Raw genomic sequence first — 25,111 nt, 5'->3', positions numbered from 1 at the left:
CAGCTACTATTGCAGCTCTACCTTGGAGCTCAGATGAGGATCAAGATGAGCAGCAACAACAACACCAACAGCGGGAGGAGTAGCACCAGAAGGATCAAGAGTAACCCACTTCTCAAACACTGCTGCTCCACAGGAGAGAGATGATGAGAGTAGAACTCTCGGATCTGATGCCCACAATACAGGGATCTCACTGAGCAACAGTGAGTCAGGACATGCAGACTTTCCCGTTTGCTGGTCACTAACTGCTTCCTTGCAGAGTACCCCCTGCCAAATGGGCCAGGTGAACATCCTTAGTTTCATCACCTCCGACTTCCCCCAGGAATCTTTACATATTGTATGTAAAATCTCACAATCTGCTGCTCTTGGTTACACCCCATGGCTGACCAATGTCATGCTTACCAGCTGATCAGCTGATAAGTTGAGTCAGCATGAGGGACAACTTGACATTACTGCAAAGACACTTCTCCCAAGATCCAGGGAATCATTGACCATAGACAAGGCAATACAGTTTCCCTCAATTCGAATTGGGATTTTCTTGAGCTGAAAAGGACTCCAACTCCATCAATGTTCAGCTCCTCTGCAACCACCAGAGGATCACCCTGCATATCTGTATGAGATTCCTAGGGAACTGCCACAATATCTTCACCCTGCACCAGTCAAACCTCCTCGAGATGAAAAAAAGAAAATGCTAGAAGTGCTCAAGAGCTCAGGCAGCCTCTGTGGAAAGAGGAACAGTATCGGCATTTCAGGTCTGTGCTCTTTCATCAGCATTCCTCGAGATATTCACAGCTACATCAGAGTCAGTGGATGGCTGCTTGGAGACAGATCTACCTTTTGAAGATGAGGACCCCAGAAAATGGCACCCAGGTGAGGTACGAGCTCTACCAGTAGATATCATTGAGTAAGCAATGGGGATGCTGAAGATGTGCTTTTAGTCCCTAAATATGGATAGAGCTGGAAATGCATCTCTGTAGACGTCAGGCAAGGTTCTGAGAATAAACGTTGACTGTATCTTGCACAATACAGTGCAGCATTGAGGTCAGGAATGCAAGGAGGAAGAAACTGTTGGATACTCTGACTCCTTGGAGGAGGAGGTTAAGTTTGAAGATGATGTGGCGAGTGTATGAGTAATCTCATAGATGCTGTGTATGCCTGGAACAGACTGATTCAGGCATGTTTTATTTATGTTTAGTGTGTCCTGAAGAGGGGGATAGTTACCATCCTTACCTATGCCCAGAGACAGGCCAAATGGTTTGGGAAAGCAGCCTAGGCCAAAGTCCTTAGAAAATCAAGTCCCGGTACTTTTTCAACTTGGCGTACAAGAAGGCAACTGGCTTTTGGACTACAATCTTGGACTCCGAATCCTCAGGAGACAGAGAGCTGTTGCTGGCTGAACAGGTAGAAAGTTAAAGCTGTGACAGCGGGATGTTTGTAAGAGTCGGTTTCCTCTTCAGAAAGAAGACAGAGCAGTAGAGAGTTTTAGAGATTTAAAAACCAAGGAGTCACCGCAGTGGCTTTGTGGAACTGGGAGTTAATTTGAAAATATTCAGAAGGCTGAATGCAGGATATAGGTCAAGACTAGCATGAAACTTGCAGCATCTGATCCTCCAGGCAGTCAGTCTGCATAGACACCAGCATAGAGGCCTCTGACTGAAGATGTGCGTCAGCTACCTCTCTCTCCAATCATTTGGCTGGAAGTGTTGATACAATCTCTCACGTTCATGTCTGCTGCTCCAGAATTGTCCACTTTGTGGACAGCCCTCCATGCTCAGTGTATGTACCCAGTTGAGCAGGAGCTTGAAATATCCAGCACCCGCCCATGTGAACTCTCCCCTGTTGTACTTATCTCCACCTCCTGCTCACTATGGGCATATGATACAATGTGCTTGGTTGAGATGCCTTAAATTGGGAAGGGGAGGAGCTGTTGAAGGTCACACCATCCCCCACCTCAACCTCCAAACTTCCTTGTTCCCTGTTTATCCCCAAGACCTGCGCCACATGATTCCAATCCCACCATCACTCATCTCCGAGCTGGACTCCCTTGATGATTCTCAGCCCTGGTGGGTGCAGTATTGACTGTTGCCATCACTTCTGCAAGCACTGATGAGCCGTTGAGAGTTGGCGACCTATGTATCCAGCACAGGGAACAGGGGAGCATCTGCCATCATGGTCGAAAGTCCCTGGGATGGCCTGACAGAGCCCACAAGTACATGAAGTGGTCTTGGTACCATTGAGTTTCCTCCATGGAGCTGATGGGTACTGCATGCCCGGTGGCTCAGTGGTTAGCACTGCTGCCTCACAGCGCCAGGGACCTGGGTTCAACTCCAGTCTTGTGTGACTGTATGCAGTTTACATGTTCTTTCTGTGTCAGCATGGGTTTCCTCTGGTTGCTTCAGTTTCCTTCCGCAGTCCAAAGGTATGCGGGTTAGGTGGATTGGCCATGCTAAATTACCCCATTGTGTCCAGGCATGTACAGGCTAGGTGGGTTAGCCACAGTAAACACAGGGTTATGGGGACAGGGTCGGGGCTAGGTCTGGGTGGCATGCTCTTTGGAGGTTGGTGCAGACTCAATGGGCTGAATGGCCTCTTTACACACTCTAGAGATTCTATAACTCAGTTGCAGGGTCCCATTAAAGAGGCTGAAATAGACTCTTGTCATCATAGCATCAACCCAGATGTCAGAAACAAAGGCAGCGGCTGCATTTAAAAGACTAATGTGTGGCTGAAACATCTAGATTCCTACTCAGCTCCCTGCCACCAATGGGATACAGCCCTATTAGTCCCCTGCACTACAGATTCAGTCAGCTGGAAGACAGAGGGAATCTATTGCCTGTGGCCGGGGAGCCCAGAACAAGGAAGCATAACCTTCAAGGTAGAGCTTGGGAGTAGGGACAAACAAGAACAGAAAGCTGGAACTCTCAGCCCTCATAAGCTGTTGCTGTTACAGACAAATTGAAAGTTTCAAAATGGAGCTTACATAAACAAAGCTTACATAGCCGATGAGAACAGATGGATTGAAGTTACAGATCAGCAAGGATTGAATTGAGAGCTTCAAGTGTCTCAAGGGGTTAGGTGGTCAATATTCCAACACTCCCAAGTGAAAATTCTGAGCTAGACAACAAAAAAAAAGTCGTTTTATGGTCCTGAGGCGTTATTGAGCAGGAACAGGTGATTATGCCAGTGCAAAATGAAAGACAATTGTGAGGTAAGGGAGAAAAACCACCTTCAGACAGACCCCTGAACAACGGGACCGATGATAACTGTGCTGGAACGCAAGAACAGCAGGGGAAGAAAAGGAGGTAAATTCTCCAGTCATATGCATAAAATAAATCAGAAGAAGAAGAAGCAAGTTTTGTATATGCAAGGATAAACAAATAAGTACTGAAATCTTCAGCCAAACAGTCTAAATGCACCATGTAAAATAGTGCAGAAGTAAAATATTTAGAGGAACAAGCAAGACATTATTCCGCACATTCCAATAACCAGTCGGTAAATAATTATTTCTATACACCTGAGAGCTGTATCTTTCAGTATTGTTGTGCAGATATATCAATGGTGCAATGTATTTCAGAAATATGTTTGCTGTTACACTAATCTGATTTTCTGTTTTCACCACAGCAGGGAGACCACAGTTAAAATCTGAACTTGCACTCCAGGACTACCAATGAGCAAAGCCGCAAAGACCTACTAATCTACTCTTGAATTTCACTATTTTTTGCTTTTCATCAGATTTTATATGTTTAAAAACTCAGTAGAGTAGCTATACAACTCAGTGAGTAAATGCCATGCTTGCACAGTGTGATAAGACGCACAGATCAACAAAGTCTCAAGTTTCATCTCAGTCTGTGTTGAATCAGCCAATCTCCACTGAGATGGTCCAATTGATTCATTGTTTCCATGCAAGGGAAGGAAAAAATTCTGGGTTCCTGGTCACTATCCAACTCTCCTTATAGTGTCATTAATCCTGGTTGTTCTTTGCCAAGATTTCTTCATTCCACAAACAATTCTCCCCTCTAACTCTTCCAGTCCACAGTGTATTGGAAGCAGTTTAGGGAGGAATAAGTAGAATGATTCTGGGACAGAATATTCTCAGTTATGAAGACAGACTCAAAGAACTGAATTGATTTTCATGAGAAGAGATTGAGAAGGAACATCATTCAGCTAATTAAAACGTTCAGAAGCATAGATTATTGACAGAATTAAGTTAATTATCCCGGACTGTGAATACAAAACTGGAGGACATAAGTAGAAAATTAACAGGCCTCAACTGATGGGAGTCTTTCAGTAGCACTAAAATAATGCAAAATGCTTTGAATATTGGTGTAAATCAAGAATTGTAATGCATAATCGTCAATACTTAAGAGAATTAACAGATCCAGAATGTAAAAATCTCTATCAAGCAAATGGATCCTCTAGAAAGAAGAACAAGCATATTAATTTGTGAAAACTGAAAGAACTGTGAATGCTGTAAATCAGAAACAAAAACAGAAATTGCTGGAAAGGCTCAGCAGCATCTGTGAAGAGAAATCAGAGTTAACTTTACAGGTACGGTGACCCTTCCTCAGAACACAGTTCTGGTGTCACCAGACCCGAAATGTTAACTCTGATTTCTCTTCACAGATGCTGCTGAGCCTTTCCAGCAATTTCTGTTTTAGCAACAGTAACAAATCACTTAACCTTTTCACATCTGCTTGCTCTGTAATGATCAAAAGTTGACAGCAGATGTTCAAACGCAGAAATTAGGAAGTAGGAAATAAAGACTTCTCATTTCACTTAATGGTTTTCAAATCCAGTGGCAGAAACCCGGTTTAGTACGAAGATGAATATCGCTCCACTCATACAGATCAGTAACAGGGTCAACTCATTCTCATGATTTGAATATACTCCTTGCAGTATCTTCCTCTGGGTACAGGAACCTCACTGATAGGAGAGTGGATGGGCTCTCCCTATTGCTCACATTCTTGAAGAAGGCCAAAGTAGACATTCACCTGATGAATTTAGTCAGTCAAGACAGATTATATTTTGAAGGGGTTGATCCAACAGGTTCATCACAGCAAGGGCGGCCTGTTCAGAGCTATGGGCCCTCTTCCTATTGGGGCATTGTCCATCATGATGGATAGAGGATTTCAGCAAGTGGACAGAGTCTCCCATGCTGACAAATTGTGTGAGTGTGATAAAGAGGTTCTCGGGCTTTAACAAGGATGTCAAAGTAAATGGAATCAGAATCTGCAGACTCAAAACATATGACTATATTTCACAATCAGCAATGGTGACTGCACTGATGTGCTAGGATATCATTGTGCATGAGTGAGAAGACCAAACTCGGTGCTGAGTGCTTTACATGCAACAAGTTATGAGCAAATTCCTTATGGAGAAAGGATTACAGATATATCAAGTGCTAATAGGGGACTAAGGAGCTCTTGTGATATACTGGGTAACATCCCTGTCCCAGAGCCAGAAACTCCAGTTTCCACTCCCACTCCAGAACTTGATGGTGAAGGAATGTGTGCTCATAACACAGCCAGAAAGAAATTGGAGCTTTGATCATCACTATACATAGCTCCAGGTTACAACATTCAAGTAAAATCATAGCAGCCAAATTCCTAAGTAGGGGAGGGCACTTGTCTCAGTTGACTGAATGGCAAGTTTGGATGAGATTTTGGCAACAGTATAGTGTGATCTGTGTTCTGGCTGGTGTTGTTTCAAGAACTTCTTCATATCTACTGGGCTCCATTTGAGCACAAGTCTGTTGTGAAGGTCATAAGTTGAAGAGCCACCCATTAGTCACTCCTGCATTGCAGGTAAAATTATCCTTGATCTCTGATTGCTCCAAACAACTAGCCAGCAAGCCAGTGAGAATGAAAAAGGATAAGAAGGACTCTTTCACTCTGAGTACCACTAAGCAACCACGATTAAAAATAACAGGGCAAAGGGATTTCAATTAGCCTGTGAAAAATAACAGCTGAAATCAGATGTAATGTTCAGTTATCAAAATTCCATTATTTAATCTTCACAAACAATCCAGACGGACTAATCTGTATATCTTTTATCTTTTTTGAACTCTCTTCTTATTCCTAATCTGTATGCATGTTATGTTGCATTATTATTTCTTTTTGCATCTGAAACTAATAAACCTACTCTTTTGTTAACTAAAGAAAGCCTGGTTAAATTGGTTCCTTGTAAAACATAAATTTATTTGGTCTAGAAGAAAACCATGAAGAAGAAATCCTTTTTAAAATAACCTTGATGTGAGGGGAATGATGACTAAAGCAGGGAAGGTCATTCCCCCCTGCAACTTAACCATATGGTCAATCAGACTTGGGGAAACTCACACAGGTTCTGGTCATAACATCACTAACCCTCGAAGCGAGCTCCTTCCTCATTGATCTACTAATTGCCTTAGCAGCCTTTGACCATTTGGCATAGTAGGGGATTAGATTCTTATTAAGCAATTATTGTGGTAAGTAATAAATTAAATGAACATTTGTAGCAATATGGAGCACACCAGAACTGCAAATGTTTAAATCTTAGCCGTAGCATGTCATCTGCTTCAACTCTTTTCATATAGAAATTCTGCACAGAGAGTCTGATGTCCTAGTTGATCGGTTCCCAGTCATAAAATCAGTCAACATGTAAAGAAATGAGTTGGAGAAATTCATCTAGGCTACTAAGACTATACCTTCCAAACACATGAAGAAGCGTCATACCAGACTTGAAACATTAACCGTGTTTCTCTCTCCACAGATGCTGCCAGATCTGCTGAGTTTCTCCAGTGCTTTCTGTGCTTGTTTCACCCTTCATATCTTGTCCTGGCGGAGTTCTCAAAGTACAGTTAAATAAACATTTGGTATGGAGAAGGAGATAGTGTGATACAACTGAGACATAACCAGCCACAAAGAATTCAGTTCATAAGCACACAGATAAATGAAACAACAGTGAATTTGAGAGATAAAGCCATTACATGTCGAAGTTGCTGCGTGAGAATTGGTTTCAGGGAAAGGGAGCTGGTCCTTCATTTTATTACCGCTGTAGAGTAACATATCCCTTGACTATTAACATTTTCAAGTGTTGAATTGTGTAAGTAAAGTTGGATGCTTCAAGATTAACAGCAGAGTCTATAACATGTCCCAGAATTTGGCAATATTGGCAGAAAAGGCAGACAGGTTGTGAAGGGAAAATTGTGGTAACCATGTTTCTTTTAAACCGATATAGTGATCTAAGACACAATGCAATATCAGAAATTGTATTGATAAAAAAAGTTGTGATACATATAAAAAAGATAACAGCTGTGCAAGTATGTATTTAACACTCTGGGGAAATAAACAAGAGTATTACATGGTTTTATCAACCATAATTTGTGTGATCTGCCCCCAACAGAAGAGAAAATATAGTTGTTTTCAAGTGATATTAAAACTAAGATATAATGGTCAACTATACAACCATCTCACCTCATTAGGATCAGTGCAATTTAGTCAGCAGTTTCTTGTTTTCATTGCTATTAATCTTGTCATTTTAAGTGACTTTCTCCTACACAGCCGTGTAATTTTCTTGTAAGTTTTTTTTTCGAATAGAAATTGCTGGGAAATGGTTCCTGAAAAAGTACCTGTTTTGCTGAGATTAATGGTACAGTTTTGTTTTTGTTTATCATGAAAAAATCTCATATATTAAGTGGTTTAGATTGTAAAACCCTTTCTTTCTACATAGTTTATGAAAAGAACAGTAATTTGGTCAGAGGCAAGAAAGTAGGGCAAATTTATGGTCATGCTATGACACTCCAGGTAAACTGAAGCTTTGGAAATGTAACGGTATTACAAAATAGTACAGAAGGAAACATTCACATTATTCACAAGTTTGACAATTATGCACAGATAGTCAGAAAGCTTCAACTGCTTCACCAGAAAGTCATTACCAGCTGCCATACAGAAAGAAAAGGAGCATCTCATAATAACTGAGAATATTCCAATCTTAAACCTCATTATTGAATATTAACCCAATCATTTGTGTACAAATTTCAGGAATTGATCTGTGAAAGAAAGCATATACAGAGGTTTGCAGGATTACGGATCACTCCAGGGATCATGTGGAAGGTATCCTTGTCTTTACAAACTCCTCTAAACACGAGAACATGAGAAACAGGAGTAGGAGAAGAGCGTACAGACATTTATCATGCTATACCATTCAACATGATCATGGCTGGGCTTGGACTTCATCTTTACTTTCCCTCTCAATCCCCATTTCCCTTGATCACTTGAGAGACCAAAATTCTGTCTCTCTTGGCCTTAAATATATTCATTGATGGTGTGTGAATATATATATATAGGATTGGAAAATTTCAAACATTTGCAAAGGTGTTGATATTTGAATCTGAACATGTTTGTACCTCATGTCAGTCCTAATTGATCAGCCCCCTGTGAAAATGTACTCTTTTGTCACAACATCTACACTGTCAAGCCCCTACATAATTGTGGATGTTCCAGTGAGACCACCGCTCATTCTTCCAAATTCAAGGGAATATACACCACATACATTCAGCCTGTCAGCGTAGAATGACTTTCTCCCTCAGGGGCTAATCTAGTAGTAAGGCTTCATGATGTTGCCCAAGTATTGATTAGGATTCACTTCCACTGGCGCTAAGTTCCAACCTTTCACAGACATTTCTCCACAGCATTTACTCGGCCAAAAATTAGAGTTTCAAGATTATTTAAATAGTAGAAGTCTGCTCCCAAACATACAAAGGGAAATCCCACCAAACAAGGGAACACAGTTTAGACATTCAGTCCAGATTAGAGTATGGATATTATCCACACGGTTGCTGAAGTGTAACTTTTTGTGTTAATTGGTGAAACCTCCTCCTGTGACCAATGCCCAGTGAAAGATTGAAAAGTCACTGCAGTGACAGAAATATTTGTGCCCTCCTGTGTCAACCTTTGAAGGCTGAATACTTGTAAGTAACAAACATTCCTTGGGGTAGATTTTGACTTTGCATGTAAGTGGAAACCAGGGTTGCATTCACTTTAAAAGAAATAAAAATTGTCAGAGATGTAATACGAATTGTCAGTTTATTGTTATCCATCTTGCGCAGAACTGCACTACAGAGACAGTTTTCTTCCGAGAAGCCATGGGTATTAAACTTTCACAATTCTAATAAGCTAAACTTTTTTAGTTCCAATGACTTGAAAATTTCTATACAAACTCTCCTGGCTTAGAAGCTCTACAAACTCAAACAATTTTAGATAGGATGACTAGTTTCTCTGAACTAAAAGCTTGGTTGCTCCTCCTTGGAGAAAATTTTCCCTCTTCTGACCAGAACTCCTGATTCTCTGACTAAAACCTTGAGCCTTCTGTCCTGACACCAAACCTAAGCTAATGACTTTCTAGTCTTTTACAAACTCAGCAGCATAAACATTTCACCCATTAATACTACATAAGTTCTGCACTTGACTGTGGTCACATGTTTTCCGAGAATTCACGCACTTGGGTCATTATTTCAAATTAATTTTTGACTTATTTAAAATAAAATGTCCAAAAGTCCATCAGGCTCTAATTTAAAAGCAAATCCAAAAAGATAATATATACATATTATATACCTTTCATTGCATGCTGTATTGAAGGAGGATCCTTTGCTGTAACCTATTTATCTAATATTAGTCTAGTCATTCAGCTGACTGAGAAATAAAATGTTTGCATACAATAAATGTCTGTTGAAATGTTCAGTGATATTGTCATGATTAGACCTCAGCGAATTACTTCCATAAATGATTACAGTTCCACTGGCAAGGAAGGATGAACTGGTTCCCCTTCTTTATTCATCCAATCTCTCAATAGGTCACAAAAGAGTTAGTGTATAGAGGACCCGCACCCCCCTTGTGGATGCCATTCTCCCAGACCAAATGAACTTTTGGTTTTAAAGGAGCCAAATTTACTTGGCTTTCCTGAGCTATGAAAAGTGTAAATCCATTGCTCACTAAACGCAAAAATAATGAATAACAAAACAAACATTCTCACAGATTAGAAATAAGAAATGTGTCCAAAACTGTTAGAAGATTTAGAGAACAGTGTCTCCGACCAGTTTGTGGACTGTAGAAAGTGGACCATTGTTTGTTGAACAGTCAATTTGGGATTGTTGGCCTTGCAGTTATTTGAAATTCTTTTGTCCTGTTCCATTTTGGGGAGGTCATGGCCGAGTGATATTATCACCAGATTGTTAATCCAAGGACCCATATAACATTTTGGGGACCCAGGTTCTAATCCCACCATGGCAGATGATGGAATTTGAATTCAATGAATATCTGGAATTAAGAGCCTGATGATGACCATAAATCCATTGCCGATTGTCAGAAAAACCCATCTGGTTCACTAATGTCCTTTAGGGAAGGAAACTGCCACCTTTACCTGGTCTGGCCTAAATGTGACTCCAGACCCACAGCAATGTGGTTGATTCTTAACTGCCCTCTGGGCAATTAGGGATGGGCAATAAATGCTGCTTAGCTGGCGACGCCCTCATCCTGTGAATGAATAAAGAAAAAAAAATTTATCCAGTACTGAGCAAGAGTCTTTTATTGGAAACACAGAGACTACTGGTGGATCATTCTTTGGCTATGACGTTCACAGCTCAGCAGCATTCAAATTTACACTTGTACACACAAACATTATTCACAAGCACATCTTCTTCCACATACACACTTTCTTTAAATAGCCCATTCAGACCTGGATTGAGATTGCATTTCCATAGGTTTCACAGAGGACTTTGCCAGGCAGCTCTGAATTTATATCAGCAGTCCTCGTTTTATCAGTAGCAATCCTTTTTTTAAAAAAAAGTTACATTTTGGAACTAAAATTTTTAAAAAATGTTCATAGCAATCTGGTGTCATGAAAATTTGCCACATTCAGATAAAAGGCCTGCTGGATGTAAAATCACAGCATGGTTAACAGTGACAGTTAGCTAGAAAAAGACTTCAATAACTTGGAGGTAGATAGTTAGAAAACTAATTAAAAACCAAATAAAGAAAAGTTATGGTATCATAGCTTGTGACTTCAAGATAGCAAGGTCTCATAATCCATCTTAACTTTGGATCACCTGAAGCATAACATATACTGAAAACAGACTTCTCTGGTGAACCTATTAACTTTGTATGAATTCAAACATATAAGTGTCTTGATGTGGATTATTTGTGTATAATAGTTAGCTGTAATTAATGAGTATTAGATTCTTCATTACTAAGATATCTATGCTTAGTTTCTTATATTAAGAAAGATAACAGGTAAAAACATCCTGCTGGAGGCAAAGTCATGTCATTAAGATTACCGATATTAATTTAAACAGTCAATTTGCGACTCACTGGGTTACTCAGTGGGAATATGCTGCATATAAAATGCTACAAAAAGGCATGTTCTCATGCACAGTGCTAAAAATAGAGGCAGTGGAATTCAAATAATTATAGTTTTATGAAAATGTGTATGCGCTGAACTGTATAGTACAGGAATAGGCCCTTCAGCCCACCAACAGTGGACCGACACATGATGCCTTTCTAAACTAAAAATCTATTGCTTATATGCAGTCCAAGTCCGTCTCTTCCCTACCTATTCATGTACCTGTCAAGATGTCTCTTAAATATTGCTACAGTATCTGTCTCCACCACCTCCTCTGGTGGTGCATTCCATGTACTTACCATCATCCTTGTAAAAATTTGCCTTTCACATCTCCTTTAAACTTAACCACCTTTACCTGAAACCTATGTCCCCTAGTAATTTCTACCATAGGAAAAAGATTCCAATTATCCATTATACATTCCTTTCATAATATTATAAACTTCTGTCAGGTCACCCCCTCATCCTTTGACATTCAAGTGAAAACAAACCAAGTTCGTCCAATCTATCCTCATAGTTAATACCCTCCAAACCAGGCAACATCCTGTTAAATCTCTTCTGTACCCTCTCTAAAGCCTCCACATCCTTCTGGCATTGCAGCGACCAGATTTGAACACAACATTCCAACTAAAGGAATGAACTAAAGTTCTACACAGCTGCAACATGACTTACCAATTTTTATATTCTATGACCCAACTGATGAAGGCAAGCATGCCAATATTCCCTTTTGACCACTTTATCCACCCGTTTTGCCACTTTCAGGGAACTGAGGACCTGTATGCCTAGATCACTCTGTATGTTAATGTTACTAAAGTTTCTACCATTCAGTGTATACTTCCCTCCTGCATTAGATCTTCCAAAATGCATCACCTTGTATTTGTCTGGATTAAACTCAATCTGCCATTTCGCCACCCATGTTTCCAGCCTATTTATATCCAGCGTATCCTTTGGCAATCTTCCTTACTATTCGCAGCTCCTCCACAAACTTACTAACCAGGCTACCTACATTCTCCGTCAAATCATTTACTAACAACAGGGGTCGCAGGATGATCCCTGCAGAACACCACTGGTCACAGATCTCCAGTCAGAAAACCATCTTTCCAACGGTACTGTCTGTATTCTTTGACCAAGACAGTTCTATATCCATCTTACCAACTCACCATGGATCCCATGTGACCTTCTATATCAGTCAACATCTCCCACCCTGCTCTCATTAATCATCTTTGTCACTTCCTCAAAAAACTCAATCAACTTTGTGAGACACAATCTTCCCCACAAAAAGTATGATGCCTATTACTAATAAGTTCATATTTTTCCAAATGTGAGTAAATCCCAACCCTAAGAATTTTCTCCACTAATTTCCTTACCACTGATGTAAGGCTCATTGGCCTATAATTTCCTGTTGCCCTTCTTAATCCTAAGAACAATGCTGGCTATCTCCAGTTCTCTAGCCTCTCCCATGACTAAAGAAGACACAAAGATTTCATACAAGGTCCCAGCAATTTCCTCATCAACATCCCTCAGCATTCTGGGATAGAGCCCACCAGGTACTGGAGACTTGTCTACCTTAATGCTTTTCAAAACACCCAACATCACCTCCTCCTTTTTTATATCAACATGCCCTAGAATATCAACTTACCCTTCTCTAGTATCACCATTTGCTGGTGCAAAGTATTCGTTAAGGACCTTAGCCACTTCCTCCAGCTCCACACATAAAATCCCTCCTTTTGTCCTTGAATGGACCTACCCTTTCCCTAGCCACCCCCTTGCTCCTTACATATGTACAAAATGCCTTGTGATTTTCCTTAATCCTGTTTGCCAAAGTCCTTTTAGCCCTCCTAATTCCTGTAATAGATCAACCACAGAATGATAGCATGTTGGTTTGTATCTACATTTTCCAAAGTGTGTTCCTGATCTCAGATATCCTGTTGCAGGGAGGCACAAAATGGAAGCAGATACTTGCACAAAGAAAATCCATCCTGGTCATCTGTTGTAGTCTACTGGCCAATGGTAGAAAATGTAATTGCAGGGACTGACAGGGCAGCCTGTGGCCAATGGTTCAGGGTGAAGTACATCCCCGGAGGTTACAAAGGAATTAAGGGAGAAAAAGCATTTTCCTAAGAGACTGAGAAAATTGGGCATTCAGTAAAGCTGTATTTGATTTCCACTGAGAAAGATCAATGTGATTTTAAAATTTTGCACTGCAAAATTATTTTCAAAACATAAAGCAATGTTTTCCTGGAATCACTTTATAAATCAGAAAGAAAAACAAAACAAGTGGAGTTTTGGAGCAGCATCGTGTGAGCAGTTAGTATTCCCTTTGGGAATGAGTCATTACATAACCAAATTGAACCATCATGCATCTCCACCATTGTCACTTCCCAACAATCCTGGCTTTAACTAGCTTGATGGAACACCATTATCCAATGTAAAAGCGCAAATGTTTTGATGTTTTATTCTGTTTTGGCTTTGCACAATTACATCGGTCTTAAAGCAATAATTTTAAGCTTTTTTTTCTCACTTGGTACAGGCATGAAAACTGCTCTGACTGAAGATGTCTGTATGCACAATAGTGTGTCATTTTCTGCACTAAGATAGTGGAGGGGGACCTGTCAGTGATTTTGATCGGTGCACATTTGATGAGGCTGCCTAGACAGCTAACTAATTTAGAAACAAAAACTTACAGATGCATGAAAAATGCGCAGGATGTAGTGTCACACTTAACTGAGTTTTGCAGGTCAAATGACAGATGCAGCTCCCCAAACTCAAGGACAATCTCTGTCAGGAAGCCCTCATTTGTAAGGCATTTGCTGCATAATTTTGTTTGTTAGCAATGTTGTATGCTTCGCCTCTTTCACAAAAGACTCATTATCTAACATCAGCATTTCCGATTATCCAACCCTCCCCCACCCAGCTCCCTGATTTTTTTCCCCTCTTTGAAAGTATTTGCTAACCAATCACAGTCTTACCCCTAATGTCTGCCAGCGAAACCCCCTCTCCATGTCATTTGCAGCTGTCACTGTTACTAACTGAATTAGACTAAAAACAGTGTGAGTCTTTTACTGGTTTGTGAACAAGAAACTCTATATTATAAGTCAAATTACAGCTCGTAAAAAGGGTTGAAATTGCCCAGTAAATTTTAAAATTAAAATAATGAAAACTGCAAAGATGTCCTTTATGTGCTCAGGCACATGGAATGTAGGAAGAATAAATGTTTTATTATCATTTCTGAATGCACCAAGAAATGGTGAAGTCACACATACAAATTTTTACTGCTAATTAGCTAAGTTTAAAAATGAGGGATCATGTTAGTTCCTCCAATTGAAATAAATGTAGACAAATTATATATTTACTTTGTCCCCAAATGCTTGACATACAATTGCTTTGCGATTCAGCTATGGTTCATTATAAATTACGATTTCAGCAATGATTAATGGGCACTCATGTCCAAGTGCTGTCCCCATGGCTTAGTTCATGAATGCACTTTTCAGTCAGATACAGAGTGATGCAGCACAGAAAAATCTTAGTTCCAATTCCTAAACCTTGCAAAACTAGTTGGTCTCCATCAGAATCCTGAAATTGGCCTCTAATCTCTCGCCTCCAGCCTTGATGTCCCCATGGTCACATCGTCTGTTGTCAGGCTCGAACATGAAGAGATACTGGAGGGCAGCTGCTACCTATGGAACAATAAATTTAGACAGCGAATCAGTACTTTTAGAAAAAGGAGGGGAGAAAATTGAAAGTGGAATAGAAGCTTAAAAAAGGACAGTGATGTGCATTGAAGGTATCATATACATTCAAACATGTGTTTAGTGTTGTGATGTGGTGTACATGTACCTTTAAGGGGTCATATCTTGAACTGTGATCTGTGGTTCTTCACTACAAATGGGGATCTTACTGTATTAAAATTGAGCACCAATAATTCCGTATAGCCTATTAAAATCTACATCCTAGAGTACTTAAGGAAGTGGCCCTAGAAGTACAGGATGCATTTGTGGTCATCTTTCAAGATCCCATAGACTCTGAAATAGTTCCTATGGACTGGAAGATAGCTAATGCAAACATACTATTTAAAAAAGGAGAGAGAAAGAACACAGGGAATTATAGACCCATTAGCCTGACACTGTCCATAAGAAAAATGTTAGAATCCATCATAAAAGATTTAATTGAAGAGACTTGAAAAACAGTGACAGGAATTAGACAGAGTCAGCATGAATTTACAAAGGGAAATCATGCTTGATAAAGGATTATTTTGAGGATATAATTAGTAGAGTTGATAAGGGAGACCCAGTAAATGTGGTTTACTTGGAATTTCAGAAGGCTCACACTGAGATCCCACATTATAAATTAGCATATAGAATTAAAGTGCATGAGGTTGGGGGTATTGTGCTGATATGGATAGAGAGTTAGCTGGCCGGCAGAGAACAAAGGGTAGGAATAAACCTGCCATTTTCTGAGTGGCAACCAGTGAGTAGTAGGGTACCACAGGAATCAGTGCTTGGACTCCAGCCGTTCGCAATACATATGAAAGATTTAGTTGAGTGAACTAAATGTAGCATCTCTCAGCTTTCAGACAACACAAATATGGCTGAAAGGATGAACTGTGAGGCAGATGCAGAAATGCTTCAGTGTGATTTGGACAAGTTGAGTCAGTGGGAAAATGCATTCAGGTAAAGAATAATGTGGATAAATGTGAGGCTATCTACTTTGGTAGCAAAAACAGGGTTCTTATTTCAAAGGCAACAGTTTGGGAAATGGGGAGATGCAAGGAGACCTGACTGTCCTTGTACACCAGTCCCTCAAAGTAAGCATGAAGGTGCAGCAAGCAGTGAAGAAGGCAAATGGTATTTTGGCCTTCATTGTAAGAGGATTCGAAGTACAAATGCAGGGATGTCTTGCTGTGATTGTACAGGGGCCTTGGTGAGACCACACCTGGTGTACTATGTGCAGTTTGTTCTGGAGGGTATCTCATAGAAACCTATAAAATTTTAACAGGATTAGACAGGCTAAATGTAGGAAAGATGTTCTGGATGATGGGGGAGTCCAGAACCAGGAGTCAGTGCTTACAGATTCAGGGCAGACCATTTAGGACTGAGATGATGAGACGTTTCTTCACCTGGAGAGTTGTGAGCTTGTGGAATTCACTGCCACAAAAAGCAATGAGGTTAACTCATTGAATGCTGTCATCAAGGAGTTACATATGATTCTGTGGATTGAGGGATCAAAAGGTATGGGGAGAAAACAGAAACAGGGCAGTGTGTTAGTCTATCAGCCATGATCATTTTGAGTGGCCGAGCAGGCTTGAAGGCCTGAATGGCCTACACCTAGTCATTTTTTTCTATGTTTCTAATCCCATGACAACACAGCAGTTGAATAACTTAGATATGTCTACATAGCATCCCAGTCACTTATATCTGCATATAGTCCTATCTGTAAACAAAGAACCCATATTATTGTTTTACCAATCCTTGTTACATGATTGGTAGATTTATAACAATTAGAACAGCACAGCTTTTGGTGTATATACTTTCGAACGTCTAGAATCAATGACTAGTAAAAGAATCCATGTTTCAAATCGGGATTATTTTTAAAGATCTAATTGATGTCTTCAATCTAAAAAGAAATCTTTTGAATGCCTTTGAAATATTTTAAAATATCACAATGGTATTTTGATTGGGAATAAATCTAAAACTGGAACGAATTGACTCAGATTTGGTCCGGATCAAAACAAGAGCAGTAAATGTGTCTCCTTCTGAATGCGCTGGTTAATATTTCTTATCCCTCTCAGGTGGAAAATGTACAATCTTCTATCATCAGGTACTCAGGAGTTGTGCTACTGTCAGCAATATATTAATCTCTCCTCCTGGCAAGTATCCATGAAGCAAGATTAAACACAGCATTTCTATTTCGATGTTGTTTCTGAGTGCACCTGATAAACACCCACCAGTCAACTTCAGTGAATGAAATGGACCAATAGGAAGGAGCTCCAGTCATTCCTGGAGAAGTTGTTTTTAAAGCCATTTAAAAGAAATAAGGAGTTGTATTAGAAGTCACTGTGGTTTTACTATTGCTTGTTTCTTTTGGGTCTTTGCCAGTAACACACTAAGAAACTGGCAGTTCTAAGACATAATAGCGCTGAATTTGTGTTATCAGCCAAATTGAGTAAGACCCACACTGGGCATCAGAGAGGCTCAGCTTTGCCAAACATTGCAGACTAGGTGTTCCTCTTAATTTGAAAGGGCACCCAACCACATGTTTAAAGGGCCTGGTCAGCAGAACAATTGTCTGCAGATGAAAAATTCAGCAAGGTAGCTGTGTCTACTGAGCTGCTACTTCCTCTTAGAGGCTTGTCTGAAAGGAATTTACTCCATGAGAGCAAAAATACTCTCAGGATCTGTATAATGTTATGATGAGTCAGAAATATTTGTCGAAAAAAAACGGCAGGACCTCCTCATTCTGAGAAAGTCATGCTAAAAAAGGTAAGACAGGAAAGACACAGCGCTTTCAGAATTGAGGTCTAATTTTGTGGATAGTGCCGGTGCAGAGAGTGAAATGATATTAATTCAATATTTGGATTCCAATGTATAGAAGTTACTAAATTCAAAGGCTAGATAAACTTGAGCTAACAAGGTGCAGGGCTGGATGAACACAGCAGGCCAAGCAGTATCATAGGAGCAGAGAGGCTGACGTTTCGGGCCCTGCACCTTGTTGTCTCGGATTCTCCAGCATCTGCAGTTCCTACTATCTCTGATTCAATAAACTTGAGCTTCATGGTTCTCAATACCATCCTGCAATCTACTCTCTCAAAGATTGTAGGCCAACTTAGAAATACTCAATACCTGGTGTATGACAGGAGAATAGTAAGTACTTTTTAAATTGAAAAAGTGACAGTCATAGTAGCACAATCTGATTGTCCTACACCTGAACCATAGAAACATAGAAGGTAGGAACAGAAGTTGGCCATTCAAGCCTTCCCACCATTCAACATAATCATGGCTGATCATTGAGTTCAGTACCTCAATCCCATCCTACCCCCACATCCCTCGATTCCTTTAGCTCTATCTATATTTACCTCCTTCTTGAAGTTGCAGAGTAGCATCCATCAGGTCAAGGTTTAGGTGAGTAACAGGAAGTACGGAGCAGGAATAAATGGCTTTTTTGGGGTATGCAAACTGTAACCTGTTGAGTGCAACAAGGATCAATGCTCAATTATTTGCAATCCATATAAATGACTTAGATGAAAGGACCAAATCTGTGGTTGCCAAATTTGCAGATGATACAGAAGATAGGTAGGAAACAAAGTTGTGAAGAAAGCATAACGGATCTAAAAAGGGATACAGATAGGTTGTGAGTGGGTAAAATATTGTCAGATGAAATATAATTTGAGAAAATGCAAACGCATCCATTTTGGCAGCAAGAATAGAGAAATATTATATTATTTAAATAGACCAGGATTGAAAAGCTTGGCAATGCAGAGGAATCTGTGTGTCCTGCTGCACAAAAATCACTAGAAGCTAGTATACAGGCACAGCAAATGATTAGAAAGAAAATCAGAGTTTTCTTGGTTTTGAAGAAGGAAATAAAATATAAAATTTGCCAAGTATGACTACAATCATATATCAGGCATTGGTGTGACCATATCTGGAGTAATGGGAACAATTTTGGTCTTCTTACTTGAGAAAGGATATAACAGCATAAAAGGTGTTCAGAAGGTTCACTCAACTGATTCCTGAGATAAGGAGATTTTCCCAGGAGGAGAGTTTGGGCTTATATGCATTGCAATTGAAGAATAAGAAGTGATCCAAATGAAATATATACGATCCTGAGTATACTGATAGGTTGGATACTGTGAGGATGTTCCACTTTCCAGGGTCAATTACAACGAGGGGGCGCAGCTTAAAAATAGGGGAGTCTTCCATTTAAGTTGGAGGTGAGGAGAATTTTTTTAAGAGGGTCATTGAAATTTGGAATCCTCTTCCACAAAGAGCATTGGATCATTGAATATTTTATAGATGTTTAGATTCTTGATTGACAAGGGAGTTAAAGAGTAAAAGGGATAAACAGGAAAGTAGAGATGTGGTCTCATACAGATCAGCCATGATCATATCAAACAGCAGAATAGGCTCGAAGGGCTGAATGGCCTACTTGTGCATTTAATTCATATATTCATCCCTCTGAAGTCCAAAATGAACAGCCATCTGATAGCACACTAGCTCTCCTTATTGAAAGACTACTTAATTGTGGGTAGTGAGGGAATCCTGTCTTACAGAGAGAACAAGGAGAAGCATGCTGTGCATATCGCTTGTGTACAACATTCACACTTCATGTTTTCATGTTTTTGTCAGACATTTGTGTTAAATCTCTTTGTTATAAGTTATGGCACCAATGTGCAAACTGGTCATAAAATGATCAATTTGACAGCTAGGTTAGATCTAGCAGTTCAAATGCAAGAGGATGGGAGCAATTTGATTGGTGGCTCATTTTGCCCAGTCCCTAAAATGCAGATAGTTGTGGGTGGGTCAGAAGTCAAACCTTTGACATCCAATTCAGCCCAAACTGGTCAGTGACTCTGTAGAGGTCTGTGCTCAGGCACAGTGGAGGTGAATAGTCTGTGGGGAAGGGGGGCAGGGGAGCATAAAAGAGGCCAGAGGCAGGCAAGACCAAGATTTCCTACCACTGTCTTGCATATGCCAGTCTGTTGCCATGGTCCCCATTTTGGGCAACTTCCATTGAGCTGGATCAGGGTTGAGGATGTGGGGCTGATGACAGCTACCACTTACCAGCGGAAATCTAGTCAATTAGGCCAATTAATTCGCTCCTGCAGGGCACTTGGAAGCCAACAAGGATTAAGCGGAGTGTGGGCCCTCTGCTCAAGCCAGGGTCCAGGCAATGAATCAAGGCAACCTCTCATCGGCAGACCAGGTGCAAGGAGCTGCTATTGATACCTCAACCCACACCCACATTGCAATTTCCACAGTGTCATTTTGTGGACTGTGTATCTTGTAGGGAGATAGGATCTGGCCACTGTGCCTCTTTTGAGTTTTAATCTCTTAAACATTCTTTGGGGGACACCTGCATACTCCCTTTCATTTTTCCGACCTACATAAACATCTCTCATCTCTACTAAGGGGGCTGTAGATCACACAGTGCTGGAGGCTTCCTCCTGGCCCTCAAGCTTCAGGAGTTAATTGGATATGAGCTACTTAATTTGCTGCCTCCTCAATATCCATCCTCTAGGTCCCAGTGCTGCCATTTGTGGATTTCTGACTAGGATATCCCCTGGCAGCAAGACCAGGATCAGGGATTGTGAAAATTCAACTCAAAGTTTGTGACTGATTTATCAGATTTTAGTGCTGACTAATTTTGGAGAAGTTATTGGACTGAAAAATATAATTATTCTGTCAACAGTGTCGTGTACCTTCATTTTTCTACATGAAAAGGAACACCATGAGATAGATTCAAATCCATTGTGGATTGTAATCTATTCCTTCACTGGTCAATTGGTTTATAATTAACTTTGTCTAACCATTGTGTTCATCAGTCCAAGTTCTGGCAGTTAGTAGAAATGATCAAACTAGACTCAATATTACTGTATCCAATTGATATATCGAAGATTTTTCATTGTTAGGGCCCCTGAATTATGAAATTACTACCAAACAAGTAGTCATATAAAGATAAGCTTCCACTGTCTGGGGCATGGTATTGTTCCCTGGAAGAGGCAGTACTGAAACTATGAGATTATCGACAGCATAAATAAAATTTGTAACCTGCTGTATATGCAAATCCCTTTTTGTTTTGTCAAGCAATTACTTGTGCTATTTTGTAGTTACTCCTCTCTAATCCACAACTGTCTGAGTCAATAGGAGGGGATCCATAAAAAGGTGCTTGTTGCAATGCAAAAGTGCAAGATATTTTACAGGGACCTTTGTGAATTATGTGTCAATTAATTGCTTGTGTCATGAAACAACATAGAACAAGAAAAAAGCCAATTGTCTGTGTCCTGAAAATTCCTGCTGATACTACCATTTGGACCTCACCAACTTGGTCTTGTTTCCGAGATGGTAGGAACTACAGATGCTGGAGAATCCGAGATAACAAGGTGTAAAGCTGGGTGAACACAGCAGGCCAAGCAGCATCAGAGGAGCAGGAAAGCTGACGTTTCGGGCCGAGACCCTTCTGTTGGTGGTGAGCATTCAAGTTGCATAAAACGACGTGAAATGATTTTCAGAAGAAGTCTTGAGTAGAAGCATTTACACCTCTTTTTCTATTGTTAGTAGGAGCTTAAATCACTAATATACTGCAATGCTTCTCCAGACCAGTGCACAGGCTATACGGCAAAGAAAAGTACATTTATATAGCACATTTCATGGCTACTGGATGTTCTAGATTGCTTTGCATCCCATGATGTACCTTTTCGGTGCAGTCACTTTGGTACTGTAGGGAACGCAGCTATTATGCACAACAAGATTCCTTAAATAGCAATGTGATAATGACCAAATAATCTACTTTTATGTTGGTTAAGGAGTAAATATTGCCCAATAAATATTTGTTCTTCTTCCAAATAGTGCAATGGGATATTTAACATTCACATGAGAGGGCAGTCAGACATCTCAACCAAAGATCAGTTCCAGTGTAGCACCTTTTCGGTTATTGTGTTGGAATGTCAGCCTTGATTATAGTATTCTAGTCCTGGAGTGAGACTTGAACCCACTTCCTTATGATCAGTGGCAAGAGCACAACCGACAGAATGGGGTATTATAGAGATTGCTTAGTAGAATTATCCTGCAGCAGTTTTGTTACAGGATCTTACAAGCGAAAGGTTCACACCCACACCTACCCACATAATGAGGCCCTTACAATAACACTTGTCTACATACACCAGATTGAGCGTGTTTGTCTCTGCTCCAGTATCTCTTCTTTTCTAGCATTTGCTCCAGGTTCAAACTGGTCAAATACTATAAATTGATAATGAACCTGGGTTACATTGATCTCCAACCTGTTTTGCACAACATTGCTACATTTCCAAATTCAGCTCTTTTGGCAGTGGTTGAGGCTAACCAGATACAGGTAATTCCCTCAATACTGAAAAGACAAATAAAATAATGAATCATTCAGTCACTATCATGGCAAGTTGCAAAGCATTGACAGATGATCCAAAGTTCGTAACCAGCCTACCCTTTGGGTCAGCATAGTTAGAACAAGGTTGGGAAGCAAGTTAAGATTTGAAATACTTTACAAAAAGAAAATCGGGCTTAAATTCATCCATTAGTGCTCTGACTCTCCTTATTGATTTCTTTCTTCAGAATCAATGAATGTCAAAGTGTTATAAGAGTGTCATAACAGCCACATGGGTAATCGAGTTGTGTTCTAATGGACACCAAACTTGTGTTAGAGTGACGAATCGATAGCAAAACAGCACCTTGGTCAATAAAATCAATATTACTTCAAACCTAGATGTTTCAAAAAAGCCACAAAACTTTATTATTTCCAATGTTAAAATCAAAGACAGGTTAATAGAATGAGATACTCCATTCAATTTTTATGACTGTCTACATAATTTCTATTAAATGAGCACATTTTTCAATGGTGGGGAAAACACGTAAAACTTTCAGGTACACAAAAAAATCCGCTTGACTAAAAAGTGAAAAAGAGAACTCCTCACACGCTTATCTGAGTTTAACTAATGCAAGGTATTAGTATTATCTACGTATATCTGTGTGGTTAATTCCCCCACCCACACAGTGGTTAGGACTGCCTGTAATCTTTAGATTTGCACTTAACTCTTTGACGGCTGTAATAGTATTTTTATATTTAAACGAAGTTGCAACGTTAAACATGAAACATTTAAACAAATAGTTATTCTCATTTTCCCTTGAAATGCTTTCTCGTCAAACCCCTTCACATGGGATACCTGGGTAGTATGGCCAGAAAGAATGCAACTCTGACTGGAAAATACAATTTTTGATCAGTTTAGGCATCAAGAATTTTTCTCCCTCCCTCTCCTGAGAAAGATGGAATTATGGTTCGTCCTTTCGACTGACAACTTGGCTCAAAATTATAAACTCTGCCCACCTGCAGTGGTAGATCAGTCAGTATTATTCAGAGGTCCTGTGGAATAAAATCAGAGCTGGATGTCGGGTTCCCAACTGTTGATGAGCTATTCATGATTCAGAAATAATTGGGGCAGACTACCGATTGCAAGCCAGACATTCTTTTGTGTAAGAGAAGCCAACTCAGGAATGTCATGAAGGGTGGAAGCCTTGTGAGTCAGACATAATTTCACAATCGTATGGCTTCTGAACAATATGAAAGGTACAGGGACCAATTTTCATCTCCTAAATATTCAATGTGTACCAGATGTGACACAGCACAAAAAGCTGTGGAAATGTCAAATAGTGGACCCCCACCTCTTTTTACTTAAGACTGACATCTGCACACAGAAATCTGTCACAGTTTGCTGTTACATTATCCCTGTAAAGACTCAAAAGTTAAATGTATTAAGTAGTAATCATAGAATCCCTACAATGTGGAAACAGGCCCTTTGGCCCAACAAGTCCACATCAATCCTTGGAGCATCCCACGCAGACCCATCCCCCTATAACCTACCTAAGCTACATATCCCTGAACACTACAGGCAATTTAGCTTGGCCAATCCACCTAGCCTGCACATCTTTGGACTGTGGGAGGAAACCCATTCAGACACAGGGAGAATGTGCAAACTCCACACAGACAGTAGCCCAAGGATGGAATTGAACCCAGGTCCCTAGCACTATGAGGCAGCAGTGCTAACCACTGATCCTAGCAAGATTCCAGATTAGATTCGTCATGGACGTGCGTTAGGGTGAAAGTTGGCTACATCTTGCCCAGAACATGGGCACAAAATGAATAATTGACAAAGTCTGCTGAGATGAGCAAAACAATGACTTAAGATGCTTAACTTAGGAACACAATAACTTAAGAAGCATCTTACTGTGACTTCATCTTACCACTGAGCAAGATCATGTGATATTGCATCACTTCCTGTGATGGCATATACTGTCACATTAGCTTTACACTTATCATACATCTCCATCGCAAGTCACTGATTTTACCCATTATATTTGACTACCACCACCCCAACCACACGCCCTACTAAATCTCTGACTTAAATTTATTGTTTCAACTGCTATGGGGGTTTCACTAGTATACAGAAAGTGTCTTCTCCTTTGGAGGAGATTGGGAATTCAAACTCTCTGCATGGAGTCTTGGACTCTGCTGGGCAGAAGGAACATTAACAGATACCTGCTTTAGCAATCAAGCCATCACCTGGATCATTTGATGAATGCAAGTCTGCTCAACTGTATTGATGATGCTTTGATTTTATATGAAGTTGCTTCTATCTTTCTAACCAACCTGTTCACAGATGTTATTACACACCTTTGGAGAAGGTGGGACTTTAACCTGAACCTCCTGTGTACAGGGATAGGGACACTACCACTGCACTAGAAGAAGGTGCCTCCTAAAATAGCTCCTATATAGAAATAGTGCACTTCTGTTCCGTCATACAATATAATTTTCAGCTTGAATGAAATAGGACTTTGGATGTGGTGTCTATTCATCTATTTATTCACAATAAGCTTAGTTTCAAATCCAAAGCTTGGATATCTGACAGATTGCATGCTTTGTGATGTTTGTCATAATTCCACATCTGACTGAAATGTTACTGATCCTCTGTCTCAGCATGCCCAAGTCATCATGATATATA

This window comes from Rhincodon typus, chromosome 29, assembly GCF_021869965.1.
Source record: "Rhincodon typus isolate 14 chromosome 29, sRhiTyp1.1, whole genome shotgun sequence".
Lineage (NCBI taxonomy): Eukaryota > Metazoa > Chordata > Chondrichthyes > Orectolobiformes > Rhincodontidae > Rhincodon > Rhincodon typus.
Note: the sequence above shows the minus strand (reverse complement) of the source record.